The sequence below is a fragment of the Habropoda laboriosa genome, unplaced genomic scaffold (assembly GCF_001263275.1).
Source record: "Habropoda laboriosa isolate 0110345459 unplaced genomic scaffold, ASM126327v1 scaffold46, whole genome shotgun sequence".
In the NCBI taxonomy this organism is placed as follows: Eukaryota; Metazoa; Arthropoda; class Insecta; order Hymenoptera; family Apidae; genus Habropoda; species Habropoda laboriosa.
This window is the reverse complement of record NW_017100145.1, coordinates 505158-512832: the sequence shown is the minus strand read 5'-3', so window position 1 is coordinate 512832 and position 7675 is coordinate 505158.

Sequence of the window (7675 nt, the reverse complement as noted above, 5' to 3'; positions counted from 1 at the left end):
TTGGCCAACTAAATTGCACCCTAATCGTCAGTCACTTGGCATCGAAGCTCTCGACTAACGACGCTCCACCATCCCCCCTCGAAAACAAAGTTCGTAGTGATTCTTTCGTGTCAGTGGGTCGGCTACGTCGCGTCGTCCCTTCTCAGACGCGTGACGAACTGCTTTCTTCATGTTTATTTAATCAAGATTCTACGGCGAATGTCACGCTGTCCCTTTTCCCTCTGTTCTCCCCGTCCCCGCGGTGTCACAACCTGATGTCCCTCCACGGTTTCGTATCCGCAGAATTAGGGTGGCGAGGGCGAACCCTCGTTTCTCCTGAGACAGTGCCGTAAAAAACGGGTTGCCGTAAACTCATCGACGGATCATTAACGCGACACAGCCAATAATAACTCTCGAGAGTCCTCCGTTAAAAAAGAATACCACTTTACCCGGATACATCTGTGCGGAAACCTTCACGATCGCTTCTCGGTTTATAACGCTGAATTTTACTTCTCCAAGGACCGACCAAAATTACTTTCTTCGTGGTTTCACCGATTAACTTATTCCTGACTTATTTCACTAACTTATTTTAATTCCTAACTTATTCCAGCTAATTAACAATTTCTAAAAAATTGGAGGGAGGTTTGAATGCTTCAGCCTTGAAGCTTATTTCTTTTAAGTGCTGTACTTGCTCCTAATTTCTTCTGATGCACGCTAATTGCCTTATAATAACGAGTCAGACTCGTGTCGCAGATAAAATTCACTGTAATTCCAATTTTCGATTTAATTTACGTAAAACTCCAGTACTGAAACAGGAAACAGCTGACGCTTACATGCACAGTCAGGAAAAGGAACCGTATACGTCAAGGTGCTAATCACTGCTAAAACTATCTAATCTCCAAAAATTCCCTCTTTACAACACCATTGAACACGAGACAAACAAATTCTCCATAAACTTCAACATCTCTCACATTCCAATAACAAATCTAAATCTCGAAAACTGATAAATAATCTTTCACCGCATCCGTGTGATAAACCCGGTGCCAATCCATCCTTTCAAGTGACAGAAGTGAATCCTTCCGCTCGGATCCTCGTCGTTCATTCGTCCAAGGATATCGCGTACGTGTTCCAAGAGATTAGAGAATCTATCCCGTATCGTTCGCGATAACGAACGTTTCAATCGAGAAATCGTTTTACACGCTGATCGGATTTTTCGCTTTCGGATCCTACTCTGGCAAGAGTAGCTGGCTCTGGCTGTACGTTCCTGGGATTTCAGCCGGCGGAACGTCATCCCCTCGAAGCCTGTCTGTCACTGCAGACTTCGGGGATGCCAGACAACGAGAGGACCGCACGCGTGTGGAGGAAGAGAATGGGAAAAAGTGGCGAGAATCGAAGAGGAGCGAGGGAGAGGAAGGAAGAAGGGTGGGCTGGTATTGTCCGCAGGAAATAGAACGAGGGTAGCGCCGACGAATTCGTATAAACGGGGAGAGTATCCGAGGTTCAGCTGATAATCCCGAGGAAGAAGGGCTTAGCGGCTAAGTTGCTCGAGCTTATCTGCCGTTGCTTTTTGCTACGCGACACTGGATGCGCATCCTCGCGATGTAAGACACCGCATGTTCCCTACTCGCTTCCTCGGTGTTCCATGGGAAAATATGAAATTCACCGTCGATGTCGATATCTACCGCTTACTCTTACGTTATTTCGCGTTTCAAGAAGAAAATCATGTTCAGTAAAAGTAAATTAGAAAATACGAGAGGCAAAACTGAAAAATCAAATTATCAGCGATAGCGGCGTTAACGACGTTGAAAAGTGACGATGATGTTGAGATACTTGATCCGCGAATGAGTTAAACAGAGGAAAAAACAGAGAATAAGATAATATCGCGGAGAAGAGATTGGTCTTTCTATGCCTCGGTAATCGAGCAACTTTTCTCGTTTGCTCTTCTAATTTCGACCGATAAACTCTTGCTTAATGCAATTATCCTCCCTGTTCCTCGGGATGCGCTCTCCTAATCAAATAATTCCCCCTTTTCGACTAATACACCACCGAGATAATAAGTGTCTTCGTTGTCGCGACAGGGGTGAGTATATCGTGTATGGATCGCTGTAGTAGGAATAGAGCAATCTTCAGATGAGCTACATATACCCTACATATTCGTCGATATAGAAACAGCTCTAGATTAACTTAAAAAATTTGTTATCCCTTTGGTAATCTTCTCGAAAAATTAGTTCAGCATTAATTTACAGACACAACGATCTGCAGATATGTAGGAAAAAGAAATATATTTGATAGAGAAAATACGCTAAACGTCGTAATACGAGACTCCGCGTTTCGAAGTGTCGCCGAAAAGCTTCTCGAATCCCGCAGATAAATGAGAAATCTTTCGAAAAGAAATTATTCGGTTTAATAAATATTAAAATAAATACTGCTTGCAATATCAACCGTTTGCACTCCAAGGCCCTTTTTTCTATAAGGAAAAATTAATGTAATTTTTTACTGATATTTTTACTAGAAGTTGATTCTCTCAAACTATTTCACTGCTGAAATCTCTAAACATGTAGTGAACAATTGACGGAGGTCCATAGACTTGCTGTCTTGGAAAATATCATCCTTAGAATTGCCTCTAATTGCAAATATATACTCGCCTCTCGAGTGCAAAGGGATAACCAACCGCCTATTGACTAATCTCTTAAGATTAACCCCATAACGTCCTTTCAAAGTCCTGTCCAGCAATTCGTCACCAGAACCAAGTTCACCTTCTCCCCCAAATCCCTTACAAGATCATTATAGAAACCAAGCGAGTATAGTTAGAAAACCGCAACGTCTCTTCCCTTCTTCAAGTTCGCGCCTTGTAAATTCGGAGTCCGCGAGTATAGTGCCATCGTTAAAATAAAAGTTATATTGTTCAAATATAATCGATATCAACTTTCCTCCCCGGATTCCAACAATACGAAATATAATTATTCAAATATTATTTAATATATGCAATATTAAACACTGCTGGAAATATAAATATGAAATTGAGTTACAATTGAGTTATAAAAATAATAGGAAAATTTGGGGCAACGGTGTACGTCGTACAATATATAAATGGGTTTTCGATACGTTCTTTAGTCTGGAAATCGAGGGTGGAGTATTTTCTCGGAAATATGAGAACGAAGACATTCCGAACACGTTCCCAGTCTCGTTGACAAATCATAGACAGAGGCAAGGGTCGAGAGCGCGTCTTTCCACGATAATAATTCTTCCGGCACACGCTATCGGGGGTAAGAACCGTGCCAAAAAACGCCCCGACAAATATTCCCGGGGCAAAATCTAGAAACTACGCACCTCGTCGAGGACGCAGCTTGCATTTTTCAACGTCGAAACTTCTCGTTCGCGGTCTCTCGGGGGGAGGAACGGCGGCACACGCGAGAATCGAACGGAAAATGGAGGCAGGATGGAGATTGCGTCCCTCTGGCTCGATCCCTGTCGTCTTGCCCATCTTTGCTGGAACGCCACGCTTCATGGGAATGATTAAAAATGTCTTTGCCTCGAGACTTCTCGCGGTAAGTGTCACGTGTTCCTTCAGGGATATATCTTTAATTTCTCCGTAGTCTACTTCAATTCTCTAACGTACGCTCGTTTCAAGTTCCGTTTCCTTCCATGATATACACTACCGGCCAAAAGTTTCCAATCACCGAGCATTGCAATTTACACGAAAATTTCCAGAAAAAAGTCGAGCGACTTTGAGAATTTTTTATCATTCGAATCAGTTGATACGAGATAAATTGATAAACGTAGAATTGAGATCAGCTTCAAATCTATAAAAAATTAGCAGCAGATTTAATATTGATGGAAGGTGATTCCAAACTTTTGGCCGGTAGTGTATACCTCAAGTCATATGTACATTTTTCAATTCTTTTTATTTGAAACATTTACACGTTTACGAATATCTTTATCTCTGTGTGAAATGTAACTTCAAAACTGTATTTTAGCTTAGAAGATCCAGTAGGTAGGTTTATTTAATTTATTCAATTTTACGATACTTGGACTTATTTTTTAATTATTTTAAATGGTAGATGTGCTTATTTTTAATTTACTCTTATTCTCGATAAAAATAAATTTCATCCTCAAGATGATAGAATTTTTCAATGTTTCAATGTCATTTTCAGTGCCTTTCGATCTCCTAGTAGCCTAATTTATTTGTACTCTATTCCAATTACCTAGCCTACTTCAATTTTCTTATATAAACTTTTTCCAACTATGCAGAAAATTCTTTTAGACAAAAACTGAACTCTAAGTGTGCACAACTTTCGTAAACCAGAATCCCTCTATCTTAACTTTTTTTCAGAAATATGAATATTACCTTCTGTTTTTTAAACGACACTACAGCAATTTTTAAATATCTCCTATTAATACAAATCATGACATACCGTATGTTACAAAACTACCACAAATAACGTATAAACAAAATTTTTTAAAAAATCCTGATCTCTCATGACGCCGTTTATGAGGGTCACTCGCAAGAATTCTTCAATTAATCAATTCCTAACCAGCTGCAATCCTCTAAAACACCCATATTTCCCCACGATTTATGTTAGCTCCGACAATGTTCGTGAATATTTAGCAAATAATTCTTTATTTGCAACAGCTTTTTATGTACCAAGAATACAATACAACTAAGTTCTTAAATGTTAAACATCTGCGAGTCCCGAGGTTCAAAGTTCGCGTAATCGTTCGTACAAGAGTTCAGAGTTCAATTTCACCAATTTGTTCTTACAACAATGTCACCTTTGTCTCTCACCGTTCAGTCCATTTGGGTCCCTTGACGGGGGTGAAATTTGGGTGGGAGGCCAAGACGCCCAACGCCAACCGCTCACCCTTAGGGAAGGGGTGTTCTGGGTGAGGTACGCGTCACCTGAGCTTCTGAGGAAAACCCAGGGCAACGGTACCGCTCGCTCGCTCGCATGTGCCTCAGCTCGCGCGGGTTTATGATACATCAATTGCTATTGAGATGCACGAAGAAAACTCCAAATTCTCCGCTTTTACGAGAGGTTTGGAGCAAACGAAACATTAAACGCGTATTCAAACCTTAATCTCAAAAATAGCATAATCCCATTACCAAACCACTTTCCCAATCCCTCATCAACCCTCCCAAGAATCCCAAAAATCCCCAAAATACCTCCGCAGTCCTAAAAATCACGCCACACACCGAAACAAAAAGGCACCCCGGTGCTCAGGATAAAAGACGATAGTCCGTGGCACGCGTCAATATTCGGTCTCGTGTGAAGTCCCCCTCAAGGGGCGTCGCGGACGGATAGCCGGTACGGGGGCGGACTGCATAAATTCGGAGGCTGCAATTGGCGGCCGAATACTTTTACAATTCAAATTATGGAAATCCCGCGGGTGTACGTACTAGGCGGACGTCGTTTCTACCGGCGCGTGTACGTCGAGCATGAGCGGATTTATTCCTCGGAACCACCTCCGCCCATTTTCACCCCCTTTTTCCCGTTCGAACGCGTTCCGCTCACCTATACGCCCGATGTTCCACCCCCTACGTCCCCTTTTCACCCGCGTCCACACGCTCCTTTTCGCTCGTCGACCGATGGAAAAAGAACCAAATACATATACAGTTGCTTCCAAAAATTTTCCGAAACTGACTTACTATTAAACGCTGTCCAGGTAAAAGTATTTCTAATATTGGAGATATTCTGTCGACGGCGGTGTGTCTTCTTCGATATACTAATTTTCTAGTGTAAAAACTAATTAAGAGACTGCTGAAGTGTTATCAGTTGATCGGTGTAACCTGTGTTACATATATCTACGGTATTCTAAAGTCTTACGATGTAACGCCTAGCTTAGTTTTCGCACTACTCTTACGCTTATATCCTGCCGCTTATTTTAGATCGTGCAAAGTACTCTAACGCTTATATTCTAATCCTTATATCCTAACTCGTGTGTATTAGGTCATTCCACGAGTTCGCGTCGAATTTTATAGTTTAGATCGATATTTCCGAGAAACACTCAAATTTAAAAATGAAAACAAGAAGAAAACGCGAAGAAGCCCGTTATATCGTCGCCATAGAATTTCCTTCGATCCTCCGCGTTCGGCCCGAACTTATGAGACGACCCAACACACGTCTTACACTCTAAGTTACAATAAACACCCCTTTCACACCAAAAGCAGCATCGCCCTAATCCATTCATACTTAACCAAGAACCATAGCTAAAAGAAATCAAACACACTCAGTGTCTGAATATTTTTGGTAGCAACTGTATATACATCATCCCCTAGAAAAAGCAGTGGTGTAGAACGATAAAGGGATATCGCGATCTAGTCGATTCTAATTCTATAATTCCATGCTTAAGCCTTGGGCCCTAGGGGTCCGAACGGCGAGGCTACAACACTTTTATCTAAATCTGTGTCACGCGCCTCGATTCATCCCCTTTAATGCCCGAGGAGCGTGAAAAACCGACGCAACTGGAGCGGATTTCTACTCCACGCTCGTGGAATTCAACATTCGCGACTCCGATTCTCGATCCTTTCGCGTCTCTTTCCAGACAAAACGCCGGCTTTTTTCGGGATAGAGAGATGTACACAGATCGATGTTCCCGATTCAAAGGACGGAAGAAAAGGGTTCCTTTCACGGTGAGAGGGGTGTTTGATGAAAGCATCGGGAGCTTCGCTTAGGATAGGCACGTTTGAGTTAAATGCTAGCCGGGATTAGAAAGTCTCTCGTCTACCTCCATTCTGTTATCGTTCGTGCAAATATCATTTAGAGATGTACCATTTATTCGAAAAATTCCGCGTAGAAAGACTGTTTAAATGAAAATTTGTTCCAAACATTTTGCATGGGAAGACTAAATCATTAAACTATCTCGACGAAAGTTTATTTTAAAAATTTTCCATAGAAAAACTATCGTTGGCTCCCACACGATTCGTGAAGCCGAGTACTGAGCAAACAGATTTTTACGTAACAATAATATATGTACACAGAAATTCTTAAGGGTTAATAACGTACAAAAGAGTGTTCTTACAAGAGTATAATAGTTCACAAGCGTCCTTTACCGCAATCCTCAGAAATAGCAGATGTGTCGGCCGCGTCGTAAACTTAGGATAAAATAAAGCAATAAAAATGAAGATACACAATTTGAATGCAAACTAAAGGGTTCAATAGAACCTTGACAAAGAAACACAAGCACATAACAAGCATCCGTTAAAACATTAAAACTGAAAGCAAAACTGGTAGCAAAAAAATTAATCAAGTGTGTTAAACTTCACTCTGTTAAATTTAATAACCGAAATGAAAATTTCACCGAGTTCGAATTACACGGCCCAAAAGGTCCGAAGAAACGTCGAGTCCAATGCGCCCAAGTATGCCCAATTTCCGAAATTTCCCACGGCGAATCGCGCCCAATTCCCGCAAATTTTCAGATCTCCATAGGAGAACACGGTACAATTTCCAAGCATGCCACCCAGTACATCGGTCTGGAGCGGCTTAACGCGGATCAAATTAAAAATGAATCACGGAGAGATCGGGCGCATCGAAGGTCCGTCGCATCGTCCCGGGGAAAATCATATCGCGGCGGATTCCAGAAATTGAATTCTCCGCGAGGGAGGGAAAATGACACCGGCGCGGCCGGCTAATTTTCATGAAAAATTCTACCACCCCATCCTGCGTTTCTCCCCGCGCCTAGCTCCATTGGTGGTAGA